The sequence below is a fragment of the Cricetulus griseus genome, chromosome 5, assembly GCF_003668045.3.
Source record: "Cricetulus griseus strain 17A/GY chromosome 5, alternate assembly CriGri-PICRH-1.0, whole genome shotgun sequence".
In the NCBI taxonomy this organism is placed as follows: Eukaryota; Metazoa; Chordata; class Mammalia; order Rodentia; family Cricetidae; genus Cricetulus; species Cricetulus griseus.
In genome coordinates, this window is record NC_048598.1 from 61600499 (window position 1) to 61607554 (window position 7056).

Below are 7056 nucleotides of genomic sequence, written 5' to 3' on the forward strand. Positions count from 1 at the left end.
GTAAACTTGATAATTTACTGGATCTGGGGAGATGCTTCAGTTAGTAGAGTGCTTGCTTGTATGAACATGAAGACCTGAATTCTATCTCCAGAACCTATATGAAAAAGGTCAGACTTTGTGGAGCATGTGTGTAATTCCAGTGTTGGGGAATAAGAGACCTGCAGATCCCTGGAGCCTGCTGGCCGTCTAGTTTAGCCAAATTGGAGAGTTCCAGGTAAAAGTGAGTGATCCCGTATAGCACAAATTCTAATAGATCTTAATAATAACAACCCGGAGTCAGATATTGGGGTGGGGGAAGCTGGAAGATCAGAGAAACAAAGCAGCCAGCCACTAGCTCTTACCTCTGTCTCAGACTGAAGGAGTTCTAACTTCCACACCCTAATATCTGAGTTTTTATGATTAAGACCAATTAGAATTTGGATGACAATCCTGTCTCAAGAAACAAGCAATGACAGCTAAGGTTGGCCTCTGACCTCCATAGGAACATGAACACAGAGACTGTGATACACTATCTGCAATATATAATGGCAAAAGGACCCTTCCTTACAAGGAGGAAGGTGATGACTAGAATGGGGCTATTCCATCTCCATTTCATATCTGTGTGTCCCAGAGACAGCGTTTACTACAAAATTACGAAGAAATTTGAGGTTTCCATGATGAAAGCCTTCTGGCTGATGAGGTCAGGTCTGGTGAGAGGAGTGATCTTTCTACCATGTCCACTCACAAACAATGGGTATGTTGCATGCATGTTTAGTCAAAACTCTACCCGCTCCTTACAGGGCACCAGCAACAAACCAAAGTACAATCCCACCCAAGTCCAACTTGGGGAATAGATGAGTTTATTGGGCTTACTTACGAAATATGGGGTGAAAGGTTTCTTACTGGGAATACTTCAGCCATCAGGGTACTTGCTTGTATGAACGTGGAAACCTGAATTCCATCCCCAGGACTTATATGAAAAGTGATTTCAAATCAGCCACACCCCAACATGAATGATGACTCCCTCATAGTTATATAGTCTGCATATGACACTTAAGTTAACTTTCTATAATCTGTTGAACCACCGGACCCTGTTCAATTGAGGCAGAATTACATGTATTCTAGTTTCCTTCTATTGCTATGACTAACACCATGACCAAAAGCAACATGGGGAAAGAGTTCATTTGGCTTACACTTTCAGCTCACAATTCATTACTGGGGGAATTCAGGCTAGGGACTTAAAACAGGAACTATGGAAGAATACTACTTGCTGCCTAGCTCTCTGGCTTGATCACAGACCTATGTTACTCAGTGTTGGTGCTGCCCACAGTGGGCTTGGCCCTCCGATATCATTTATTAATCAAAACAATCACTCAAATACATGACAATACGCCAATCCAGTCCTGGCAATTCCTCAGTTGAGGTTCCTTATTTCTGTGATGCTTCACGTTGACAGTAAAAACCAACTAGCACACTACATATACCTACATGGATACCTCCTGTCTGAAGATTCAGGAGGGAGGGATGGAAATCTCAAGTGACAGTACAGTGACACTCCTCACCCCCTGTTTCTATGAGGGATCCTCAACAATCAAAAAGCCTGATCTCAGGGGTTTCTTGCTAGGAGTCACAGCTGCCCTGACAAGGTTGGTGGCTGCTGACAGCCAGGATCATAGGAGGAAAGAGTGCTACAAGGTGTCAGGTAAAAAGGAGGATGAATGTCTTGGGTTTTTTTCATATCATTGCTAGTGCCTGTTGCCAAGTTATTTCAAATTATATTGCTCCATATATTTGTTCCAGGTGCCATATGGTAGATAATTGCTTAGTTATCAGCATAAGTAAACACACTCTGTCCACATAGCTGTCCATTGTTTTCTAACCTCTCTGTGTGAATTATGTTTATTGTTATAATACTTTATGGGACACAGCTTAATGTGTCCATTTTATAGACTTCAAAAAGGTAAATAACATACCCACCCATAAGCACTATTGCTAAGGAGTCTAGTCAAGACTGAATCCAAAGTCAGCTTATTCCCAAAGCCTGGAATCTTCTATGTCTTGCTGGCCACATTAGATAACCAGGAAGAGATGAGGGATGGAGCAGAAACTAAAGTATATGTGATATACATAAAGCCACACGTCTTGGCCTATTGAAGTTTCAAGCAAATAACAATTGTGGTCATAAAATGTATAAAGCTTCATCCCATGTGTTTTGGTCTTAGATCAGGACTCTGTTGGTTGCCACCAGTACCTCCACAACGACAGTGTGGGTTGTTTGTGTGTGTGTGTGTGTGTGTGTGTTTGTTTGTTTGTTTTATTGAAGTTTTTTTCTTCCTGGACTTGAACCACCTTCCTGCCTAGAGAGATTATCTACTACTGTATCTTTGGAGAAGGCAGAATCTCTGCTGGTGAAAGTGAATGGCTGAGGTGGACAAGTCAGGGGTACCCAGTTCCTAATGTGCACATGCTAGTGTGTGTGAGTGTGTGTGTGTGTGTGTGTGTGTGTGTGTGTCGGGGAGGGGGGGGATATGCTGAGGCATGGAACTCCAACCTTACCAGTGCTTGTGACACAAGGCTTTGGGAATTGTTTCAAGATGCAAGCCATTGAGGTGATGCCTGTCTTTCTTTTAAATAAATCCCTTTCCCACTTAATCAGTCAAAAAACAAAACAAAACAAAACAAAACAAAAAACGGTCCAGTTGTTTCTAATTAAGTAGCTGGATGATGGACATTTGAATCAAGAGGTACAGCCCTTGGGAAAAATACACCAGAGAAGCGTCTTCTAGCTTGATTACAGCTGAGATCTGAAACACAATAGAAAGGTTTTTGATGGGCAGGACTATGGTACAGCACTTTCTAGCATACTTGAAGTGCTGGGTTCAATACCTAGCAGCAAAAAGGAAATGGGAACAAAATTTAAAGTTCTTTATGTAACCTTTGGTCTACATTAGCTAAATTTCATTAAATTCATGGTCAGGGATATTACCTTAGTAGTAGAGTAAATATAAGGTTCTAGGTTCAACCCCTAGCACCATAAAAATACCTATTAAATTTATGAATTGATTGCATATAGATTAAAACAACCAAATCAAATTTTAGGGAGACCAAGCAGAAACTAAGGAATATGAGGACCATGGGAGGAAGGTAGTTGTATGGAGTTGAACCACTTCAAGAAAGAGTAATGGGGCCAGTGAGATTGTGGGTAAAAGTTCTTGCAGCCAACCCTGATTTTAATCTCAGAGACTCACATGGTAGAAGGAGAGAACTAACAAGTTGTCCTTTGACCTCCATACATGCTCAGTGGCATGTGCAGAAGGATCTCCAAATCCTGAATTTGTGGCCAGGGGTGGAACAGGGGTATGTATGCCATCTCAAACAGATGGACAGAAAAGAACAATGTAATTTGCTTTAGCAGCTGGAGATCAAGATATATGAGAAACAAAACCAAAATGGATCTTGTGAGGTGCTGTCTTATAAAGTCACCTTGCTCACAGGGGACCCACACTCTTATTTCAAAACAAGGCTGCTAATTAGAACACATTGGAGAATAACAAGTGATGTGATGGATCCACACACTTCAGACCCTATGTGGGTTTCCCAGGCCACACATGGGTTCCAGAAATCAAGCTTAGGCCATCAGATTTTCTGGCAAGTGCCTTTACCAGCTGAGTCATCTTGCTGGCTCCTCCTCCCTCCTTCTCTCCCTTTCTTCCTCTCTCTCTCTCTCTCTCTCTCTCTCTCTCTCTCTCTCTCTCTCTCTCTCTCCCTCCTCCTCCCTCCCTCCCTCCCTCTCCCTCCCTCTCTTACTTCCTCTTCTCTTTCCCTCCTTCCTCCCTGACAGGATCTCATATAGCCCAGGCTGCCCTCAAACACAACTCAGTATGTAGCTGAAGATGACCTTGAACTTTTGAAAACTGCTGCCTCTACCTCCCAAATGCTAGAATTAAAAGCCTGTGTCACCATGCCAGTGTATGTGCTAGGGATCAAACCAGGCTTTGGCATAGTAGGGGAAGCTCTCTGCCAACTGAACTACATCCCTAGCTATTCCCTGAGCTTTTGTGGAAGATCCTAAGTCCTTTTATAAAGGTGGGATGCCACAAGGACCTCAGTGTCACAGAGAGAAGGAAATGCAAGAACTTATGGAGTGTGCCACATTTTTTATGACACAGCTGGAAATTGGGAAAGCATGTGACCCAGTTCTGGCCAATGACATTTAAGGGTATATCTTTTAAGGAATTGGGAAAGATACATTGTTTTGTTTGTTTGTTTGTTGTATGTTGTTGCTTTTTAAGGTTTCTGGGTATCCCTGGCTGTCCTGGAACTCCTCTGTAGACCTTGCTTGCCTCTTAACTCAGAGTTCCTCCAGAGTCCTGCGATTAAAGGCGTGGTCTACCAACTCTGGCAAAGTTACATTGTTTCTATTGTCTCATTATTGGTAGTGCTAGGGATGAAAGCAGCACCTCTTGCTTCATAGGCTCTAATCACCACCCTTTGTTTCATTTTGATGCAACTGTGTAGCAATAAGAGAGCAGCAACAGGAGCTCTAGGTCTCATGAGTGCCGACTATAGTCCCTCTGTTTCCTTCTGAAAAGGATGCTGGATTCTTACTTCATGTACCCTTCTGCTCTGTGCCCTTGAATTGTGGTCCTGAAGCCTGGAGCTATGGCAGCTATTATGCAGTCCTAAGACATAAGACTAAAAAGAAAAGCCACTTGATCAAGGCCCAGAATTTTGACGAGTCCTTCTAAGTAACAGTTGGCAACCCCGGGGTACTTGTTCTATGAAGGAAAGAAACTCCAGCCTGTTACAAGATTATTTATTAGTGGAAAAGTAGATCAATCTAACACCTGTGGCCTAAAGCGTTTCTAAAGGATAGCGTAATCCTGAACAAAACACCAAAAATAGCATTACTGTAGGCATCTTTCTTCCAGCAATGGGGAGACATCTCAGAATAACCTGTCTTCTTACCTGCTATTTCTTGAAAACTTGGAAAAGAATCTAAATGTGTTCTATAATTTATAGTAGTGCATTTTAGAAGAAATACCCTGCCCTTCTGACCCTTTGGACTGCAGAAATGCTCCTGGGCATTTTGTTCCATGGTCACTAGTTCTTTTTCTCTCTCTCACTTTCCCTTTAGTTTGTATTCATGTGGTGCAAACTCCCTGGTTCCTCCAGAAAAGATGACAGGCTGCTTTGAGTTTTAATATAAATATTATTTAGTTATTTAGCTTCATTGTACAAATTTATGGGAGGGCATGGTGATTCCATATTATGTATACCGTGTGTAACAATCCAAGGAGCTTTTTCTCCTTACAAATTAAAGCAATAATTTTGGCTTGCTCTTCCCTGAGGATTTGCATACATAGTTAGTGGTTAATGGAAGAGAGATGTCTTCAGAGATGTAGCCACTCATAGGCTGCTCATGTGGCTATGAATAACTACTGGGTCTCTCTCTCACACACACACCTACACGCGCACACACACACACACACACACACACACACACACACCATGAAAATAGAAGATGGACTAGTTGGAAAGAAGGGATCAGCAGAAGTGGGAGGGGCAAGAGAGGTTCATGGGTGTGACTATGATAAAATACATTATTTGCACATGAAAATGTCATAGTGGAACTTATTATGATGTTTAACTAATATATGTTAGTAAAAAAAATTAAAATATTTTGGACTTTGGGGTGTTTTGTTTTTTGTTTGTCTGTTTGTTGGTTTTTTGAGACAGTCTCATATAGTCTGGACTGGTCTCAAACTCCCTATCAGTCTGATGATAACCTAGAGTTTGTGATCCACCTACATCTATTTCCCAAAGGCTAGGATTATGGGATTTTAGGTGTGTGCCACCATGCCTGGTTTTTTTTAAAAGAAATTGTTTTGATTCCCATGTAATCATCATGTATATAAGTGTATACATCGTGTGTATAAGGCACAACGCGACGGTGACATCTCACTAAATGCATACCGTTTGCGCTGATCAAATCAGTGTTGTTGACATTTGGAGCTTATTGTCATTTCTATGTGTTTAAAAAGTGGAGCTCCTAGGAACCGAATCCTCTGCAACTTGAGCAACAGTGTTCTTAACTGCTGAGCCATCTTGCCAGCCCTCAGCAGTCTTCCAGTCTGATAACAAACCTGTCTTGGTGGCCTGTCACTGCAATAGAAAACTGCCACAAACACACTGGCTGAAAACAGCACAGATTTGTGATCTTGCCATGCTGGAGAGCAAAAGGACAAAAATCAAGATCCAGCAACAGTGTGCAAAGTGCTTTCCTTGCAAGTACAAGGACCCAAGTTTAATCCCCAGACCCTGTTTTTTTTTTTTTTTTAAATCTAGGTGAGATGGTGTGTGTATGTACCCTGTTGAGCCAGACAGGTGGGTTCCTGGGGCTCACTAGGTAGACAGCCTAGCCTTCTTGGCAAGTTCCAGGCCAACAAAAAGACACACCCAAAAATAAAATAATAAAAGTGGGTGGTATCTGAGAACAACCCTTAAGACTGTCCTTTGACCTGCATCCACTGACATGCATGCACACATGCACATATATGAATGCATACACATAATCATGCACACACATACATATACGAACACACCAGAACACACACGTGAAACATGAACACATATACACAAGCATGAACACATATATTTGTTGGTGGAGATTTCTGTCCTGCCCTGTCCTGCAGGTGTTTAGTCCCAAATAAACACACAGAGGCTTATATTAATTATAAACTGTTTGGCCTATTGCTCAGGTTTCTTATCAGCTAGCTCTCTCTTAATTATTAACCCATTTCTATTAATCTGTGTATCTCTATGTAGTCTTGGCTTATCAGGCCTCTTGCTTCCTCGGCAGCTACATGGCATCTCTCTGACTCTGCCTACTACCTTTCTCTATCCCTGTTTGGATTCCTGCCTGGCTACAATCTGCCTGTTCATTGGCTGAAATAGCTTTATTCATCAACTAATAGGAGAAATATATATTCACAGCATACAGAAGGACATCCCCCATCATACATATGAACACACAAGCACACACATGAATATACATGAACACATACAATCATGCAC